The 23,076-nt window shown below is 32.5% G+C and overlaps 1 long non-coding RNA gene across 1 annotated transcript; it reads right to left on the minus strand.

Moving 5' to 3' along the window:
- Positions 1–10,430: 10,430 nt before the first annotated feature.
- Positions 10,431–22,187, minus strand: LOC129224030 (uncharacterized). The gene is made up of 4 exons (XR_008580670.1): positions 22,109–22,187; positions 20,057–20,077; positions 14,733–14,822; positions 10,431–10,559 (listed from the first exon to the last, which is right to left on the minus strand). It is a non-coding gene; the product is annotated as an uncharacterized LOC129224030 (long non-coding RNA).
- Positions 22,188–23,076: the final 889 nt, after the last annotated feature.

Raw genomic sequence — 23,076 nt, forward strand, 5'->3', positions numbered from 1 at the left:
TCCAGTTTAGCCTTGCCACAATAAAACCTTTCAATGCATATCAAACATTACCAAAAAATATTATCAAATTATTATAAAGTGGCGCGAATTTCATCCCTGGTGACGTCAGGAGCGTTACTCGGTCATTGGCTATTTTATGTATGAGGATTGCAGCAAAAATGTGCACATACATTTATTGAATATAACTTGAGAGTATTAAGCTGTAAAATTTCTCATTTTATCTTGATATAATAGTTTTAAGGGGGGGATATTGATTACAGAAAATATGGAACGAGTAGACGTGAAATTCCACGGAAAATAAACCGATATAATAGAGGCAGGAAGAAGCACCCAGATAGACTACGAGTAATCGTCCGACACGATTACTTTTATTTACTGGTATTAAACCTGAAATTGGTTTATCATGCACTAGCCAAAGATTGCATAGTGTTCTAAAAACAGCCCTTATATTAAAGCCGCTAAATTTAGTCACATTGACCCTCTTCAAAATTTCAATCAAAACGCAGGATTATTCCAACCTAAACGTTTCGGTTCATCTTAATAGAAAAATTAGAGATTTTCCGAAAAAAAAAACAAAAATAGATAAATAAATGAATTTATTCGACGTATTTTTTTCCCTCCTGTTGGTAGAACTTGCGACAATAACACCCTTTTCTATTTCCTTTTACAGAAAAGGAACTATTGTATTCGAGAAGACATTTTCACTCAAAAATCGGCCTTCGTTTCCATTTTGCTCACCCCCGAATGAATGTTGAGATTTTTTTTTTTGACCCGACCACACATGGATATATGCATAGGAACGTACAAACACCCGAAATATCCATTTTGACGACCCCCTGAGTTAATTACAACGAATTTTCTAGTGTCGTCCGTATGTATGTACGTATCTGTATGTGTGTATGTACGTTTGTATCTCGCATAACTCAAAATCGGTATGTCCTAGACAGTTGAAATTTGGTACGTAGACTCCTAATGGTTTCTAGTTGTACACGTTCTCTTTTGGTTGCATCGGTTGTTCCTAAGGGGTATTCTTTTACACCTTTCTGGGGAGAAATCATTGCTAATTTCAATGCTAACTCAAGCGGTGTTATAATTTGGCAAACACTTGGCGAAATATCGCCAAACTTTTTGCCGCCAAGTTTGTCGCCAACTTGGCGATTTTTTTTCTAAATTTTTTTTAATCTTGTTTAAATTTTTCCAATGTTGGTGATATTTAAAGAGTTAACCACTGATTCACCATAAAATTGACAAAAATGGAGAAATAAATCTGTGTAAAACGTTTTTTTTTTTTGCTTCGGTTCGCAAGAAACTAGGGGTGAAAATGTTTAGTGTTTCTTTGCGTACTCCAAGACGCTATTTTCATCAAATCGGCGTAAAAGGAAGTCATATGATGCACCACGCATCAGCTCGTTTCAAAATCGCTTCCGGAGAGGTTCTGTGATTGTGTGGTGAAGCTTTTCAAGCATTGAAACGCCCCGAAATGTGTCTATTTAAAGTGCCTAGCAACTATAAGTATTCGTTGATTTCTCAAATAAAAGCATACGTTTTGCAGCACCCCTTATCACAAGTGGTGGTTTTTTGTTTCAAGAAGTTGTTACGCAAGTCCCCGAGTGTCTTGTAAATTTCTGATTCCCAGATAGTTCCGGTAACGCAGTACTTCTGCACTAGCTACGAAGAGGACCTGCAGTAAACAACAAGGAATCTGTGGAACATTTTATTTTGAAATTTGCAAAAATATGGCATCCAGTAAGAAAATAAAGACGAACTGGCATCTTCTTTTGAATTAATCGGAAAATAAATTTTAAACAGACTTTTTCTGGATGATTGTTATGTGATTTTAATACAAAAATATTATTTAATATTGACTTCATGTATAGTTGTTTTTTTCATATTTGAGGTATTACATTTTATTTTATATGTGTCTTTACTAGCAAAACAAAAAGGAAGGGGGTAAGAAGTTTAACGTGTTTGTCTGTATCGTTGTATTTTCGTGTAATCGTAGCTCCTAATTGATCAAAAATTTTTAAAACACATTTCATTGTTTGAAAGGTGACTTGATCGATGATGTTCTTCGATAAAACTTTAAGGAAAGTATTAACTCAAAACCGGGAAATTAGCAATTTCTTTGCAAGTTTGGTAATAAAAACTTACTCGCATAATTAAAATATTTTGTACAACATGTTTTTTTGAGTATGATAGACTTTCTACGGACCTTCACACTATTTTAAACACATAAATGAAAATATTTTTTGATAAATTCTAAATACAAGATTAAGCTTTATTTTCCCTAATGGGAAGGCTCAAGGACCCAGTACGCCTTTATTCACTCGATTGTTAAAGATTTCCTTTTCGATAAATAAGGAGAGAAATTTCAATGACTCAAAATTTTATCTGTTTCTCATTTATATGTGTAAACATATAATCTACTTGAAATATATTTTGATTAGAAAGGCTTTGAAAGGGCTTTTCAGTTTCCCCTCGAATTCTTTGCTTTCGTTACGAACAAACCTTAGAATAGTCCTACAGCAATAAAATAACCATTGTCATTTATTTAAGAAAACGAGTTCATTACTCAAAATAGGTAGACAAGAATGAAATAACGCGTGCCTTATATTTTTGAGTTTAGGGACCTTTTTTTGATATGAAAAAGAAAATGTATTCCCAGACTATTTTCGTTATGTGACTCTTTAGACCTGAAATGTTTCAGTGGCAGCAATAACCGCATTCAGTTTGGGAAGCAGTCAAAATGACGAGCTTTGCATTCTTTATTGCAATTCTACTCACTCCAATTTCCAATTCAAATTAATCATGTTGTTGTTGTTGTTTCTCATCCCCGAGATCCGCAGAGATAGATCAGATCCATGAATCCATTCTATCTGAGGAAGTCTAAGACCAATAAAGGATCACCAAACAGGTGCTGCCTGGTGTACCCCAAACAGGATAAAATGTGTGCATGAGAGGCCTGTGGAGATGAACACTTAGCGCAAAGTTGGAACTGCTTAATACCATTGACAAAAAATCATTGTTGATAATGTCCACAAAAGAGACGGATGAGAGCAGTTTGGTCCCCTCTACAGTAGTCCCGTGTAAGAGAGCCAACAGGCTGCTCGCTTTGATACCAATTATGCACCGGCGTGGCTTTTCAAATGGATATAAAACTGGCCATTTGGAAAGCCCCATTTGTTTTGTCTCCCTCAAGTCCTGCAGGCCGCCTCAAAGTGTGCTTTCGAGCCGGCGAGAGGGTGTACTGAGCAAAGTGGGTGAAGAACGTCGGGAGTGTATACTCCTGGTAGGTTCACCAAGGGCGTGAAGGAAACTCCATTATGCTCAGATAAGGTCTGCAGGCATTGGAGCTAAGTCAGTCTTCAACCACTGGTGCACCAGGTCTTTGATCAATGAAGCTACCCTTTAACCCATCCATATATAATACACCCAAAAATTAATCATAGGATGCATTGTTCTCTCTGACCAATGGCTGCTGTAAGAAGTAAAACCAAAACCCACCTACTTACTTGGAATATGACCTGACCAATGAGACAACTACCTTTCTCATTGGACAGGAGTCTTGACTGTACAAAATTGAAATGTTGTACCTCTTTGGCCGATTTCATAAGTTACAAGCTGAGGAACGAATTTCACATTGCAAATTCTTTTCGTTAGTTCTCCTCTTGGTATCTCCCTTTATGAAGATAGACGCTTCTAAAATAGGTGGAGTCAAGGGCCAACTAAAAACAGCTGGACTAAATTAGTTGTGATCATCTTTCTTTCCCGTGTTTACCCACGTCATCAAGCAAAACTTTCGTGTCTATTTGAATGTTATATCTATTTCGACCAGAGAGATTCATTTTAATATGAGGTCCGCCTTCTGGTTATGGTTTTGCTTTTATTTTTTAAATCAATATTATTTCTTGTAACAATTTTATTGCATCTTGATCTAAGTTTTTTTTTTTTTTTTTAATTATTAGCAAGTATTGTTGAATTTTGATTTTTGTTATTGATTTCTGTTGTGATTTCTGTTCTGAAAAGTGATACTTGTACTAAGCTCTTCACTTTCCATGACTGTATACTCAAAATTGAATCTCCGGGTTACTTTCTGATCTCTCAAAAATTGACTTTTCCGAAACTAAAAGGTCCTGCCCAACCATTTGACCATTGTGGTACTTAATAAATCCATATGCTGTGAATGTAGTATATAATATACAATACAAACCAGGTGAGCTTTAAAAATTAGGCCTAAAAACATATCAGTTTTGAGAATAAGCAAGAAATTATTAAGACGTCAATAGCTAAACATTGTTGGGACAAAGATCACAAATTCGAATTTCCGAAAGCCGAATTATTTGCAGAGGGTAGTTGACTGCGTTTTAAGCGTTTTGCGTACATAAAAACTTACATAATATTTGTAACAAATCGTTTGCAGCCCTCACATGGAGCTAATCTAAGGCCTCGATTTGCATTTTACAAATCTTGTTCTACTATTTGATCATTGTGGTACTTATTAAATAGACTCTGAATGTAATATTGAATACACTAAAAAACCAGGCGGACTTTAAAAATTAGGCTAAAAAATCATATCAATTTTGAGAATAAGCAAGAAATTACCAAGAAGTCAATAAGCTGAACAATTTTGAGACAAAAGTCCTGCATTCGAATTTCCAAAAGTCAATATGATTTACGGAGAGTAGTTGACTGTTTTTGCAGCGTTTTACGTACATGAAAATGTACATAATATTTGTACAAATTGTTTGCAGCTCTCAAACTAAGTCAATGAATCTAAAGTTTTTACAATATCTCTCCAGCCGATCGTGGCTAAGAAAATCAGTCCGGTTTCAGAGCTGTCATTTGAGTATTTAAACTAACAAATTTATTTCTTTTTGTTTCTGGGCGCAGAAGAATTTAAAGATTTTCTTTGAAAACAATGCTTACTTGAATCATTTAAATCTTTCGCATTAACTTTTTCGTATCTTAACATTTTTAACACAATGCAACTAAAACATCTGACAGCCATTTTATACATAAGATCACTTATTTTGCATTAAAAAAGGTGGCTCCTTGTAATCCCAAAACAAGCGTGCGTAGTAATCAGAAATTTTGTGTTATTACTCGTTTATATTTCCTACTTCACCTAGAAAATGGTTCAGTAGTTTCAAAATGGTAGAAAATCAATTTCAAAGGACGGTGGACCAGACGCTTGGATAACTTCTGTAGCGAAAGAAAACGTTGGCACCGATGTTGTAATGGTTAGAGAATATAATCAAATCAAGTAAGGAGATCTATCGTAACTAATGAACATTTTATTTGGTTCCACTCAATTTTTATCAAAGAAAAACTGTTAGTGATAAGTGCTTGTGCGTGGACATACGATTTAGTTCCTTTTGCTTTCTTTCTGCTACCAAATTTGAAGAATCGCTTCTGGGGCAGGCGTTGGGTGACTTTGGAGATGACTTGGATGTAACTTTGAAGAAGGTGTCCAAAAATGTATTCCAGAATGTCTTTCATTTGCGGCAACTGGAAAAGGACATCGACAAGTGTAATGCATGCACGTTTAATTAATGTTAAAATTTGGAGGATTAATACTCCTATTTTGCGTTATTTATTTAAGATCATCATTTTTTTATCATCATTTGTATAATGAAATTAGATGGGCATAAATAACTTAATGATTTCTTTTTTTTTATATATTAACTCGTAAAAAAAAAAAAAAAAAAAAAACACACACGTACGATTAGATTGCATTTGTTTCAATATGTGACCATGTTCTATTCAATCTCTTAACATGTTAATAAGTTTTTCTTTCAAAAAGAGCTTAATTAACCGGCTCTAAAACATGATCTTACGTTAAATCATTAATCAAACATGAAAATGATTCGTATTAATTATCTAGTTAACTTACTTTACAATGAATAAATGATATTTCCATGTTTAAAAAAGTAAATTATCGAACTAGTACAAACATGACATTTATGTTTAAAATTCCTGGCTGAAATCCTAATTAAACAACATATGTATATTATCATTAAGCTTTAATGGTGAGTACATATCTTCCATGAAATAAATAGCACATAGTCAGTGTTTCACATTCAAGTGTTTGAAATGTTAGGGGATTTATCTGCAGGTTAATTCCTAATGCGTTGCAACAACAATTACCCTTTTCAAATGACTTACACTAATTGTAACATTGCTGCTCTGTAAAGCAGGAAATGTTTAAGGATGGAAACGTGTAGTGCTTTTCAGTTCCGAAGTGCTGTCTCATTGTAATAATTCTTCATTAATAATTTGGATATATTAAGTGTTAATGTTATACATAAATCAGTCTATAAAAGGTTTTGTTGATATTTAGTTACATTTAAGAAATGTCAATAGCATTATTTATTAGAAGGAAAGAGACATACTGTTTGTGCAAAGGGTTTTAAGATTTAAAAAAAAAGGAAAACGTTTAAAAAAATCTAATATATCATTCATGCCAAAGTGCGCCAAAAATGTTGGATTCTTTTCTTCAGTAACATATGCTTTACATTCATGGTTAGAACCCATATGTTTCAAACTAGGTTTTGGATTAGACCTTTTAGAAATGTCCTTCTGTATCGTTGAGAAGTAGACAACGTTAACTCTCAAGTTGCGGAAAACTTGAAAATATATGTCTTTATCAATCTTTTAGAAAACATGCGCCAGAAAATAGATTTATTCTTAAATCCTGCTTTCAAAGCCATTTACAGTGAACAAAAGCATATGAAATAGCTCACTTTAAACGAACATTTGACAAATATCGTTTTGCTGAACATTTAGTACTAACCGCTTTGTTAAGTATTTTTTTTTTCTTAAACATTTTATGTTATCCCATTTAGTTTGTTCCATTTCATGTTCATCCATCTCGCTTTAAGAATGTGGTTAACAAAAGAAGCAATTAAAAATGAAATATAATTTTTTTTACAAAAGTTTACAGTGTGATTGAAACAACCCAAAGACAAGATTATAATTACCGAATTGCGAAGGGATTTTCTTTCTAGGTAAAAAATAAGTGAAAAATCTCATGGTTAAAGTTATTTTCTTGCACTACGTAAAGTTCAATTTTTTAAGTAGTTTGTAAAACAATGATTAATTTCACATGACATAGTTCCGATTGATGAGACTGGTTATTTGTTTCCTTAAAGAAGCGAGTATTTTTCTGAACAATATAACAGAAAGATTTGCGGTGGCCATGAATTTTTTTGCTATTATTCATTCTACTAAATACTATTTACAGCATGAACTCGATTTAACGATTGCCATGGGACTGGTTAAATAAAGGATAGCGTTAAATCGATGACCATGGACATTTAATACTGTCAAATCCAGATCTGTGAACTGTATCATTAAATTGAGGAAATCGTTGAATCGGGTATCGTTAAAATATAGGATAAATACAGAAAGAACAAAACAGCTGCGAGGAAATAAATTGTGAAAAATTATTTCCACTCTTCGTAGTAGATACATTACCTTTGTATTCTTGCTGCTCCTACAATTAATAGACATTCCATATTTTTTTTAAAATTTTATTTCGTTTGATAAATGTTGCCTTGGCATCCCCTCCACCCATCTCATTCCGCTGATAATAAATAAAAGAGGTAAAATAATTTTAAAAAAAATGTTCCCTCTTAATCCCACTCTTAGTTGAAAATATAATCAAATGCAAGACATATGAAAAAGCTGTAGCAACTGCAAAAGATTCATTTAAACATAGATTATGGTTTAAGCTTCAAGCATATATTGTAGGTGATTTCATTACAATCTTCAAACAGCAAATTGCTTTGAAAGGAGTTTCCTTACGAACTTGTAACACGATATTGCATTTGTAGAACTGGCAAAATGTTGACTGCAAATAAAGGCTGACTTTGTATTGATATTTACTAAACTTATTGAAACGTTTTAAATTTATTACTTTGGTAATTAAAATGTTTCCGCGAGGATAATTTTTCGCCCATTTTACTCTAAGGGAAACATTCATCAGGTTATAGTAAGTGTTTGATACATCGCACCCTGGCCACCCAAGTGACACACCCTAAATTTTTGGAAAAACGTACTATCTATTGATATTAAATGTTTAAAGTAAATGCAATTACTTGCAGAAAACTCTCACAATGTTAGCTTACATAACTGATGCGTAGTAACGGAAAAACAGGACAATAAATAATCACAAATCCTTAACATTTCGCAACTCAGAAGAAAAACTTTCAAAGTTTAAATTTGCGCAATTAATTTGGTTAGCAAAAAATAACCGTTAAACAATACATCATAATATTTTTATGCGTATTTTAATATTTAAGAATAAACACCAACCTATTATTAGGTAACATCTTGTTTTTCTCCTTGTAGCAGATAAAATAAGTGCTGATGTGCGAAATTTTATTTTTCAATTGTTTATCTAATATTTTGATGGTTTAAAACTTCAAATCATTGTAACAAATATACATGAAAACAAACAATAACCATGTCATACGAATTCAAATACATCCATTAAAATGAAGAAATATATCAAGTTCTCAAAAATTCACAGATTGCACTTTGCATTCATCAGAAGGTCAGAAATACATTAGCTGTGCTTTGCGATGCTCGAAAACAACATCAATCTTTATTTACTGTGTCACATCATGTCCTTAAAGCAAATAGCATTTGAATTGTAAATCGTACCAGGTAATGATTCACGTCCATCAATTTTGAAGTATTCTAAGTCGCTATTCAAAGTGAAAGTTTCACTGCTTTAAAGTATACTTGATGGGTACTTTTTGCATGATGTAATTTAAATTATATAAACATGTCTCCTTTAAACAAAAAGTATTTAATATTTTGTAGTTAAGTTAACAATTTTATACTACGCTTGTATTTGCCTTAAAACTAATAATATTAACTATTTAAGCAATTTTAACGTTAACATTAAGCATTCAAACATTAAGCAACTTCAAAACATCACTTAAAAAAAAAAAAAAGAAAAAAAGAAAAAACTGAGTTAGTACGTTAGGATGGGAAATTATTTTTCTTTTAAAAAGTCTAATATTGTTGAACTCGCTTAATAGAATATCGAATAAAAGAATATCAGGTTTATTGCATTAAACTGTCAGTGTACCTAACCGTATTAATGTGTTTTAATTTTCCAGATAATGGAATGGCAGGTTTGAAGATATGCCAAATAAAGCAATAGTTTTTAGCAATGACGGTATCGAGATTATTTTTGACTTTCCAGCCTTATTGTAATATTATTTCTTTCCATTAAAAACTTATGTATATCACTAAATGTCTTTTAATGCAATTTTATCACTTTGCATTAAGTGTAGGAAATGGGGACTTCTTGGATTTCAGAGGAGGGTTTATATTTAGTGCTTTTTTTTGAGCAATCACGATTGCTTATTGTTCTCACTTGACAGTTTTGATGTTCCTTTGATTTTATTTTCCCCCTTCCCACCTCCCTCTGTAACACCACCGTCGACCGGCCTCACGATGCTGCCTCCAGAGAAAACACCAGGTTGCGTCCATATCATACACATACACACACATGCCTGCGCACAGACACAAACACACACGTCTACATATACACACTTGCGATTGCGAAAAACATACTTTGAGTTCCAGATGTCAAAATTCAAATTAATTTTACATTTTTTTTCCACCACCTCTTGTATTGTTTGACTTCTCATCATCCGTTTTGCTACTCAGAAGTCCAGCAGTAGATTTTTTTTTCAACAAATTGCGCCACAAATTGAAAGTTTCAAAAATAGTCTACACAGTGAACCAGTATTAGATTCGTAACAATTCGCCGCCTCAAACAAACAGTAAGATATCTTAGTGTTATTCCTGGGATTAGATATCTTAATGTTGCTTTGAGGCGACGACTTAGTGTAACAAAACATCTCCAAGAAATGGCTCGGAATAAAATTGTGATTTTAAACATCAAGTGTAAAATGTTAAAATGTAAGCTAAAATGCTTAAAAACAAAATTTTAAACTCATATGCAGGTAGGCGACTTTTGAACTCTCAGTCACTGAAAACTCCTTTATAACATTTTTATAAACTATTTGTTTGTTTCCTCCTTCGAAACTATTTTACTACTGAAAACTCGATAGATTCATAAAAAAAAAGCGATAAAAAATTCCAATTCAGAAATAGTTTGCAGGAAGCCATCATATATCCAGTTCAGAAACAGTCTGCAATTGACTGCGTAGCTTCGCGGTGTTATTGCTACCAGACTCACAATGATCTAAACTTAAATATGAGAGCTAAAGCGACACCTACAGAATTACTATTTTAAATGTAAAATAACATATTTACATGTGAGCACAATTATTATATACTACTAATAATTAAATACATATAAACTAGCAAACCATAACTAATTATTTTTTTATTATTGCTTTTTTTCAATAGATATGATGGATTTAAAGAATAATAAAAGAGCGTTTCTCTACAGCTTCTTTTAAATTTATTTCTGAAATGAATAGAATGTCCATAGCGTTGTAATGGGAATCAAATGTAGTTAAGTTTGTTGAATGATGCCAAGGATGTCATTTTAGCTTGATTTCTGCATCAACCTGAAACAATGAAATACATAAAATGCTTATTCATAGTAAAATTGTAACATTTTTTTAATTTGCTTATTATTACCGTTATTATGAAAAGGAGGCTCTGCCCCCAGCTCTATAACGATCACTAACCACCAAAGAATGCTTCGCAATCTTGTTTTGTTTGCGAAGATTTCAATAATTGGTTGGGAAAAATCAGATTAAAATCACGCGATTAATATACGCCTTTCGAAGTCCACCCCTAATTTGTACCGAATGTTACAGCAGTACTGCCGTGCTCAGAGCAAAAGTCATATCTGCATCTGAGTTCAAAATGAGAAATTTCGATTTAAAGTTGTGTGCCTCCATGTGTTTGATACAGATGCAAATTTTTAGTTTTTTTTTTTTAGATATATATATGCCATTTACAAATGAACATGAAACATTGTATTGAGGTAAAATATATGACCAAAAAGCACTTGGTGAACGCAACTCAATTTTGATATAAAAAAGTGCAGATACGACTTTTGTGCTTAGCACGGCAGAATAGATAGTAATTGTCATAAGTATAACAAAACGACCATTTTATTTATTTCAATGATCGTTTTCAAATTCATTGTCTCCAGTAACATTTTCCTCTTCAGATTCATGCTTGAATTGAGTTTAGACTAGTACTTTTGCCAAATTCGAAACTTAGGAACCTCCTGTTCTAATTAATTGAGAAAATCGGGAGAAACTTGATCTTTTACAGACAAAATGGATTTGGAACGACTGAGAAGGATAACGGGCGGGGGAAATGTATCGTCCCATTAATAGGCAGATTATGTGAAAATTTACAACAATTAAGTGAATAACTTGTGTTTATGCTTTATATACAGTGCACGATAATGTATTTCAAAGTTCTTTTAAACTTCAGTTTTGGATTAAATAAGAATATTGTGTCTTTTTATTTTCAGTAGTTATTCTGATAGCGCTAAATTGTTAACTAACTATTTAGCAACCAAAATTTAATGTTTTTACTTCCTTTTACAGAAAAGGAAGTACTGTATTCGCGAAAAAAAAATAACTCAAAAATCGACCTTATTTTCCATTTTGCTCACCACCGAATGTATGTTGATTTTTTTTTTTCGACTCGACCACACTTGAATAAGGGCCTAAGAACGTATAGACAAGCGAAATATGCATTTTCACGATTCCCGAGTTAGTTACAACGAGTTTTCTCGTGACGTCTGTATGTACGTATGTATGTGTGTATGAGTGTATATATCTCGCATAACTCAAGAAAGGTATGTGCTAGAAAGTTGAAATTTCTGTTGACTCCTAGTGAGATCTAGTTGTGCACCTCTCCTTTTGGTTGCCTTCGGGTGTTTCTAAAGGGGTCTTTTGCCCCTTTTCGGACGAAAATCATTGTTAATTTCGATGTAAACTCGAGTGGCGAGAGTTATAATTTGGCGGACACTTGGCGATATATCGCCAGTGTTTTTTCGCCAAATTTTGTCGCCAACTTGGCGACAAAGTTGGCGATATTTTTTATTTTTGAATCTGATTTAAATTTGGCAACTATTGGTGATATTTAGAGAGTAAACTATTGAATCACATTAAAATTTCCAGTAATGGGGAAATGACAGTAAATTGGAGTAAAAGGAAGTCATGTGATGCACGCATCAGCTCGTATTTTTTGAAGGTTTGTAGTTACATTACTCAAGTAATTTGAAAAGGCTTCATTGCGAAAAATTGGAATAGTTTATCACATATTTTTTAAAAAAAGAATTTTACACTGATTTAATTAGTACTAGATAAACATCTTCCTCGGCTTATAATTATGTGATTTTGTTTTAAACTTTAATGTTTCTTGAAAAGGAAGTTTCATATATATATATATATATATATATATATATATATATACATACATATATTTTAATCTGGTTTCAATTTGGCCACTGTTGGTGATATTTAGAGATAAAACTTTTGAATCACATTAAAACTGCCAATAATGAGAAAAATGACACTAAATTGGATTAAAAGGAAGTCATGCGATGCACACATCAGCTCGTTTTGTTAAATTCTAAAGTAATTTCTATAAGCTTGGTTCACACTAAAATTAATGAAATAAAATAAGTACATGTTTTCTTGATTAAAACACGAAAAAATTACTGTTGTTCTTAATATATTTATATTTAGCGTAATTCTAAAGAAACAAATAAAACTTAAATTAAAAATTGAGAGAAGAAGAAATAAAGGCGGTATAGTAAAAATTATTTATAAAAAGCTGTATACCGTATAATTTTCCTCATATTTAGAGCAGTTCCAAAGCAGCTTATAAAATTTAAATTAAGTAGTGGGAGAAGAAGAAATACTTGCGGTAATATAGTAAAAGCAATCCGCAAAAAGCTGTATACCGCATACTTCTTTTTCTCTCAGTTTTAATTTAAATTTTATTGGCTGTTTTATAATTACCCAAAATATAAAGATATTAAGATCACCTACAATTTTTAGTGTTTTTATCGCGAAATCATGTACTTATTTTATTTCATACCTTTTAGTGCAAACCAAGCTTATCGTAATAGTCTTCAGAATAAAAAAAAACAAAAAATTTTTACTTTCTATTTTAAAGTTTTTTGGTTTTAAAATGTATTTGAAAAGAAAATTTTTGAAAGTTAAAACAGATTTTCTTGCTACTTATCCTTTCTAGGAGGAAAAAAACGGTATAGACAAACGTTTGAATATAAATGTGTTGCGCAGACAGAGATAATAGATTTTTTTTTCCATTAATCTTCTTTCAGTTATGCTGGTTTGTGTGCTCGAATTTAAAAGCAATTTTGAACAAGTATGGAGAAAAAAAAGAAAGTTTTTAGAAACGCCGACAAATATATGAATGCTTCACTTCAGCCTGAAAACTGTTTTTTTTTCTTTTCTTTTTTAAATTGATTGACAATCATTTATTCAATTTTCCATTGTTTATGGCAGCAATTAAAAATCAAAAGCATGAAACTTTTATAATTATTTTTTTTTTATTGTTTTTGGCAACAATAAAAACCCGAAAGCTAAGCAAAGGATTATGACAAAGAAAGTGAATTGAGAAATAATCTATAATAAAAATAAAAACTAATAAATCAAAAAATAAATACATTTTTAATAATAATAATATCAATTAGAAATACATTTACTGAAAACGATTGTAGAAAAAAAAGTTTAAATATTGAAGCATTTTTAAGCATTTATACCCTACACTTATTTTCATATTACACAGAGGATTTGAGAATTGTTCAAGTGTGTCCGTAGATATTCACAAGTGTCCCATTGTCTACCTTGGAGTTAACTTGCAAAAATCAATAACTCCTCATTTTTAAACAAATTAATCTGTGTCATAAATTTACTTGAATGCTCATTTAATGGTTTGCAATGGTTAAGTTTAACTTAGTGCAAAACATGTCTTTACGTACAAAAGACTGATAAAATTATACACAACACCTGCTAAAACAAAGTAGCTGTCGCCAAAGAAAAAAAATGTATATTATTGCTGTAAAAGTTTGTTAAAGAAGTAGACATGTTAATGTTATTACTTGAGATTTTTTAAGATTTCTCGGTTGAAATATACCTTTGTAAAACATACCACATTCCCCTACGTCGCTTCCGTTACGCCAAAAGATATCAAATCAAAATCTCGAAGCCATCGCATAAAAAGTTTTAATTCAAAAGTTTAAGTACGAAACCCTGATGATTTATTTCGGTGTAGATCTTCTATTTTCGAGGGTGATGCCGAGAAACAGTCGCATGACCGCTTAATGTGTCGTCTGTTTCTCGTTATTACCGCAGGAAAGTTCTATACCAATAGAAACATAAATTTTGGGGTTTTGACAGAGCCCAACTATCAAAGTGCGAATCTGTAATATCCTACACATTGAGAAATGCAGCCATTTAACTGAAGCCGGATAGTTATTGATACATTGGGGGTTTATCTTTTTTAATTCAACGACAGGCTCCGCAATAATTTCATTTGAGTTTTACATTATTGTTACTTTACACGTAAAAATTCTACTGGAAATGAATACTCACGTTCCAGTTATTGTAGTATTTTTAACTCCGGTTTTATATTATTCTTAATTCGACTGAATAATTTCAAATCGGAGATGCATGTAATGGGCTTATTTACATTCAAGAAAAAAAAAAGGAATGACTAAAACTGCGAATCTTAAATTTTACCTGTGATTTTGGATGCTTAAATTTGAAGGTTGAATTACTGGTACAGAAATATGATTTCTAGAATGCGAAGAAGGTACTTTGATGTTGCATCTGAAACAAATATTTAAAGATATTTCAGTAAAATTTATTAGTTGAAATGCAGAGCTAAATACTTCTAACATGATATTTAATTTTCAAATCATTTGATAAATAATTTTGTAATCTTCAGTAAAGAACCAAATTCTTAATAGGCAATATAAAAAAAAAAAAACTTAACTGGCATTTTTTCTTCATTCAATTTCAGTCTTCTAGGACAGCCGAAATCGATATTTTTGTTGTTTTTTTCCGCTAATTCATTACATTTTTAATAAAAATTAGACGGGATTAATGAAAACTGTCGACCGGTTTTTCGTTTTTTTAAATATCCGCAAAGTACAACCAGAAACCGGATCCTTCTAATGTATGTAAATCATTTGTTTAGGTTTCCATAGCATTAGGACTACATAATTCTACTGCGATGGTTTATATAAGTCCGGGTACAGGGTAAGGGTTGTGTGGGTAATAATGGGTTTCGGTACAACTATTACACGTGATATAGCGCCCTGAGCACTCATTATTTCTGCAGAAAACGCTTGAGAACGAGTTTCCTTTTGAGCACATGTATGACAATCCTCGTCCAACGAAATGCTCCTTTTAAGTCACTTTCCCAGTAAAAGTCGGAAAAAGAAAAGAACAATACGTTCTGTCCAGAATCAGCCTACTTCCCGCTATACCAATATCGACTTTTTATTATCTGACCAATATTCTCAAAAATTAGTTAACATCAAAAATTATTTCAAACATAATTTAAATATTTATATTTTATATTACAATTAGCATTTTAATATTTAAGCTGATTTCTAGGAATAAAACGTAACTCGCTCCTCTAAAGAATTTGATGCGTAACAAATAAATAAAGGAACACATAAAGTAGCAGCAGCTTTTAAACAAAGTAGCTAATACACTTTTTTCCATTGAAAAACTCTTTAACCGCTTTCAAAATGACAAAAAAAAAAAAAAAAAACTAAAATACATAAGCTCATTAAAATAAATGCCTACATCATATCAAAAAAGAAAAAAAAACCGCTTGCTTTTCCCCCATATCCAAAAAATAATTTAAAAAATGGATTAATGTACTTAAAAAGTTTATTGAAACAAAAAAATGGCAACTTAAGTAAATAATTTTCATTATAAAAAAAATCGTCTCCGCATATCTTTATTTAGAAACGAAAGGGACTCTGAATTTCTCCGCCAAAAACGTAATACATAAATTTAACTTTAGAGTGAAAGTAAAAACAAATCATATGATCAATAATGGGATTGTTTCCTTCAGTCAAAAGGTCTACTTTTTGTCACTAAAATTGAGAGAATAAGAAAAAAAAAGAAAAAAAAAACATGGACCCAGAAAATACTTTTATTTTCCCAACAGTTATTTTTTAATTAATTTTTTAAAATGTCCGATTTTTTAAACAAGGCGTTGTCTTGATGACGTCACAAATGATGCACTTTGCCGCATCTTTCTACCGCGATTCCACGTTATGATAATCAAGAAGCGAATTAAAATTGCGCTCTACGCTTGCTGTAAACCATATTGTTGCCAATACACGTGAGTAAAGATGCGAATTAAATATTTTACTCTGTGAATGGCAACACTGAATGGCATTTCATCATTTGTGATGTCATCGGGCATGAGCGTAAACAATAAAAGCACACCCATTTAAGTTTTTTTTAATGTTAAACTTAAACAAATTATTTAAAAATGGTTTAGATCCTATGTTTTTAAGCATGCTCTTTCAGAAAAAAAAATACTTTTAAAATTTTGGAAACGACCTCATTATTTTACACATTTTTCATGGCTGCGGAGTCGCAGTCAGAGTAAATTTTATTTGGAGAAAAAGAGTCAGATTCGGGAGCGGAAGGTTTTTAATTCAAAGACTCGGAGTTGCAATCGGTCATTCTCCCTTAAAGGCCACAACTGTGCCAATGTTTGCAGAATCGGACTTACTTTGGGAAACAATGAGTCGGAATCGGAGTCGAACTCCCAAGAATCGGAGTCAGTCATTTTTCCTCCGTGCATAAATTTTTGCTAAAGCCGTGTATAAATTTTGCCACGTATAAATATTTGCCAAAAAAGTCAGAGTCGAAGTCAGGAAGTCGGAATCCGACTAATTTTCGGGCATAGGTGTTAGTCAAATGCCCCAAAATTCTTGAAGTCGGGTTCGAGAGTTGTTCGTCAAGAGCTATTACCAACAAAACTAGTTTGAAGGATCCGCCTTTAAGTTCGGAATCTATGTTGACATTCAGTTTTCTCGTAGGCGCTAATATTAAGGATTTTGAATGTTCAAAATTGAACGAAAAAATGATCAAAACAAAGGAATATGTTCTACACCAGTTCTTCATCAAAAGCTTTTTAACCCCCGAGACACAAAGAAATGGGGTGATAAATCTGACGTGTCTGTGTATCTGTGTGTATGTGTATCTGTTTGTGGCACTCTAGTACCTTAACGGATGGACCGATTTTGAAAAAAAAAACTGTTCGAAAGGAGAGTTAATCGAGAGTGTTCTTAGCTAGGTTACGTCTTTGGATGACATTAATTAACGAAGATATTAATTAAAAACCTCTAAAAGGTTTTTCGTGATTTTTGCAATGAAAACATATTTAAAAAAATTAAAATTGAATACCAAAATAAAGAGTTTTTTTCCCCGAGTCAGATATAATGCGTTTGGAACTTCCATATTACAGAGAACTCGAATTATAACGTTTTTTAAGGCAGATTTTAATAACGGCTAAGCCTTTATTTACGCGATTGATCACCGAATTCATTGTTGGCCGACAAGGAAATTAAAAGCAATGATTTAAAATTTTTATCTGTTGCCAGTTTCTATTTGTTAGCAAATAAAATAATTGAAATTGATTTTTAATAGTTAAGGCTTTTAAAACGATTTTTAAGTTTCCTTCTTGATTCTACAGCTGCGACTCAGTCGGGTTTTTTTTTTATAATTTTGAATTTTATATAACTTGTTTCTACAAAGTTTGTTTGAAGCGAATTCCCCTCTAAGTTCAGGATTTATATTCGCGTTGAATTTCACCGCAGGTGCTATCGTCAGGGTTTTTTGAACGGGATATTGTTCGAATCAAAAATTGAAATGTGCTAATGGGAGGTCCTTCTCGAGATCTTTCGAACAAAAAAAAATGTTCGAATCTCGAATCGAACTATTCACCTAAAAGTTATTAGGGGGGGGGGGGCAGGTAGATCAACAGAAATTTTCCCCCATCTTAAAACCCTACTTTCCAATTTTAAATTTTTTGATATTTTTATTCATTTTTTTTTCACTTTTTGTTTTTTACGATATTTTAAAGGTGCATTAAACCTCATATGAATGCCATTTTCTTTCTCCGACTTTAACTGAAAATGGCTAAAAACATGAAAGAAAAGCCAAAAACATCAAAAATAAATACAATAATTAAATAAATATCAAAATATTAAAAACTGGAATGAATGGTATTGAGATGGGGAAAAGGTTTGTCGTTCTGTCTGTCGTTCTGTCCGTCAGTCTGTCTGTCGTTCTGTCCGTCAGTCTGTCTATCGTTCTTTCCGTCAATCTGTCTGCCGGTCCCTCTATCTGCCCCCACCCCTTAATAACTTTTGAGTGAATAGTCCAATTCGAACTTTTTTTTTCGAAACATCTTGGTAAGGAAACGTTATTCGGTAATTTCATTTTTGATTTAAACAATTTTCCGTTTAATTTTGAATACTTAAAATTATTGATTACAATAAAATAGTAGCTGCGTCGCCCGGCTTTGCACGGGGCATCTCGGAAATAAAAGTTATGTCAAGTGACGCATGTTCAACAATCAGGCTTGAAAAAAAAAAAAAAAAACATCAGTGAAATTTTGAGGCATGTTGCGGAAAAAAACCCGAAAAGGATACATCTTTTGGAAAGGTAGAGCCAAGTTTTCCCACTTCTGCTTTTCGACGAGCTCATGGTAGTCTCTCAGCTTTGACATCAGCTGTCCAACTTACCGCATCCAAAGTGACCCCAGATATGCTCAATCTGGTAAAAAATAAAATGATCAAGGAACCCCGAGAAGAAGGTGATAAAATAGAAGAGGAAGAGGAAAGCCTTTGACACTTGCTGTGAGTGATCGACAATTGTCCTGTTAAAAATGGCTCTTGGTAGCCCTGACAGTGGCAACACATGTGACTGAAGCATGACACAAAAGTATTGTTAGACAGTCATGGTATTGTGGAATAATGTTATGGTGACCTTGCTTCGTATGACTTGATGCCCAATAATATTTACCAAATAGTGGATGTGGTGCAACGGTGTGCCACTGAAAAGAATGACGGGGGGGGGGGATGTTAAAACTGCCTCCTACATTGGAAATAATGACACTTTCAACGGGATAGGACAGACACAGCATGTATTCAGTTCGTCCTTAACGACAAACTAAAATTTAGTTTGGGTGACGATAACAATCGTGCAAGCTTGGAGAGACCCCGTTTTCAACGCGCTATTAGTGACTCTGCTTATCCACCGCACATTGCAGCCACAGTCGAGACTATGTTATTGGGTGCTATCGCATGCGAAACATGTTTACCCCTAATAATAATCCAAAACACCATGGAAGCCGAACGGTACCATTGTTTTTTGCTTCAGGAACACATATGGGCACTCATAGCAAGGCTCCCAGGAGTATTTTTTCCACAGAACAATCCTCAGTGACATGCAGCAAGGCTTAATCAGCAGGAGACTTAATCTTTTACAGCTTCAACTTCTCTGACCTACTAATCCCCTGATTTGTTCCAAATCGAGCTTATCTGGGAGCACTTGGGACGGTAAGTGAGACAGCATACGAGTTTGATCAAAGTAGAGGCATGTTTACCGTCATTGTGGGACGAAATGACGCAGGACATCGTATGATACGTTTATGCCCAAATGCTTATCTGTATCGCCTCGTACATTCCCGCTACAAGTAACCCAACACAGTAATAAAACCTCCCTTCATTTTGGATTTTCTCTGTAATAAATGTTCTTTTTGCTTTCATATTGTAATCAATTGCTTGTGTTACTGCTGTCATTACGATTGTAAATTTTCGTTTTATTCTGACAACTTCTACGACTTGGTCAAGCTTTTGTTACGTAGTGTATTTCTTATTTAAAGAAATTAAATATTGATGACTTTCCCCTAAATATATAAAACTATATATTTCTTTTCAACCAAGTTGCAATTAATGACTATGAAAATGAAAAATGTATTTTAACTTTAAAATATTTACTTTTAGTACATTCCAATTACTTACCTCATAGGATCTGGAATGAACCTAAATAAAAAGCAGAGGTATATGATTTTGACATTGTTTAAGCATTAAAGGAAAATAAAATGCTTAAAATAAGAGTAATTAAAATATTGCATGAATGGACCATGGAAACCACGAAGCTCTGAACAAGTTGGTATACTTCGTAAGTAATTGGTCTGAAATATTCCGAACAATTCCATTTACTGGAGGTTTAAAAAATCTTTTGCTTAGAATTGGTATAATTTACTATGCACATTTTTTTCCTGTTAAGTGAAATCGATAGTTTTTCACGGCGATACAACTAACGTGTAAACTGAAATATTAACGATAAAAATCGTTTTTTCTTGGTGTTATTTTCTTTTTATCAAATTCTGATTTTTTTTTTATTATTTACTTGTTTATTTATTTATTTATTCATTTATTTTTTTTTTGCTTTGAAGCTCTTACAGATATAGAAACATGGTAGCACTATATAACTTACATTTTGATTTCATTGATGATAAAGGTAAAAATTTCTTAAGCTCTAGAGCTTGCTACCATGTCTAGAGTAACTTTAAGGAAACAGTTGAATCACATTTAGAGGAAAAATATATATTAAAGATTTTAAGTTTATTTACTATAAATATTTTTGCAAATATAGTTTAATGCCTGTATACCCACTTAGAGCCCATACAAAATTAATGATAAAATTGTTACATTGTAAGAGATAGTTGAATGTCTGTATACCCACTTTCAGCCCCTGCAAAATTATTTATAAACTTGTGACTCTTTAAACTAATAAGCTCTCTATGGAATCTCAATTCAAAGCAAGTCACATTTTAATTTTTCGGTGATAATTTTGAAAAAAATTAGTCAAAACAAATATTTTTCAAAACTAAGATGTAAAGTTGTTGGCACTGAAGGTTTTTTTGATCTTAGAGCAGTAAAAGCAAATTTCAGTTGGAAGAAGTTAACGATTTATTAAGGAGAGAAATTTAGTATCTTGTTTATTTTCAACATTTAAACTTAAACTAATTTTTAAGTAAAATGTCAGTAATCCAACGTTATTAAGCACAAAACTTGCAAATGATTGCAGACACGTGTTTCGGTGTTACAAGGAACAACTTTGACTTTTCATCCAAAAGCTCACACTTCTTTGCATTGAAAAAGGTGTTCCTTGTAACACCGAAACACGTGTCTGCAATCATTTGCAAGTTTTGTGCTTAATAACGTTGGATTACTGACATTTTAATTTTTCAGCACAAAGGTATTTATTCTTTATAATTTTTAAGTAGTTTAAAATGACTGCCTGAAACATCATGTCATTCAAGAGCTAAAATATGACTTAAGGGTTGCTAGTGACATAGTTTACACAGGAGTCAAACTAATCCAAGATTTCAATTTCTCTTCGACGAAAAATGAAGAAAAAAGGCAGTTTCAATTTTTTACTTGTGTTTTTTTTTAATTCTTTTTCCTTCGTTTTAGTTCTGAAAATTGTAGCATATACTTAAAAAATAATAATAAAAACCCTTAGCTGAAGTATTTTTATTAATATACAAAATTGAAAGAAAATGAGGACTCAACTGTAATTGAATATTATAATGCTTTTAGGCTTTTGGGTGAAAATTGCTTTTTGATGATATTCACTACAGCCTTACTTGGAAAATGTTATATACTTCTCTTTAAAAATTAGCGGAAACATAAGTGGGTGCTGCTTCCGTTCAACCATGAAACGTAAAAAGAGCCTGCATTTTCGTACGAATGGTTATTCTTTTATCGTAAAAAAAAAAAAAAAAAAAAAAAAAAAAAACCGTTGTTTTCTAAACTTTATCGTGTTTAAGGCACTAGTTAATATTATTCAATTGAGAAAAACATTTGATTTGCTATCAAGGCGGCACATTTTAAAAGGCCGCCAAGGTTAAAATTCGGAAACTGAATTCCTGTGACTACCTTGATAAGACATGCAACAATTAATGAAAATAATAGTTTTTTTTTTTTTTTTTTTTTGCAATTGTATGACGACAAATAAACTTTGAATCAAGTCTTAGAAATCAAAATGTAGAGAAATCGCTTTACCTTGCTTGTGCGAATGATCCTGAGTCGTCCAAAGCATAAATTGATTCCAACATAACTTCAATGCTCGAGCTCATATCTCTGTTATTGAATCAATAACAAAAACGGCAAATTAATGAACATAAAACTAATGATACCTAGCTACTGTGTGAATTATGTGTTATAATTTCAATAAACTTACTGCTATAGATAAAGCATGCAGAATCCTGTGAACGTGGTTCTCAGAAAAATGACAGATTAATTTTGACGTTATGAAGTCATCGCACAATACTCTGTCTTTTGCAAATAAAAAAAAAGAAATATCGCATTCAAGTGGATCAAATGAAAACAGAATGAGGCTCATAATCTGTTTTGTGGTAACATAATTGGTGTTTGAGTGCACCTATCAGGTAACCACGTGGTTTGGACTTACGGCATTGTCGTTCGACAGGCAATTATCTTGCGTCAGATTTGATGGCATTACAGATATTGTCAGCTTACACACGGACAATTTAATCAACTTTGTTGTTGTCTCTACATAATACTAAGTGATCTAGCAACAGCTGAATATAATCTATGAGTCTATGTATTCTTGCAAAGTCAATCACTACAAGTGGAGATGATATTAGGTGTTCCAGTCTTAGACTCAAGCAGTCTAGTACTTGCTCTGAATAGGCTGACTGTAGGTGTCACTAGGTGTAGGTTGGGAAGATTTTGCATCCGGAGCCGAAAGCAAACCTCTAGGATGGCCATTGTTAAGTCTAGAATTTGCCGTGATATCTGATCGATCACCATCGAGCTCAAAAATGCTGCCTAGGCGCCTTCTTCAGTACCAGTAAAGAGCTGGAGGAATAAGCCATGTTTCTCTGCAACTTCTTTTCCGTACAGATGCAATCTTTTAGAAAGTGAGAGTCACAACTTGTCAATATCTTGTGGAGCTCCATTTCAGCTAATGTGTCAGCGATTTCATTATCTCATTGTCTGTTCAAGTT

This window comes from Uloborus diversus, chromosome 1 (genome assembly GCF_026930045.1).
Source record: "Uloborus diversus isolate 005 chromosome 1, Udiv.v.3.1, whole genome shotgun sequence".
In the NCBI taxonomy this organism is placed as follows: domain Eukaryota; kingdom Metazoa; phylum Arthropoda; class Arachnida; order Araneae; family Uloboridae; genus Uloborus; species Uloborus diversus.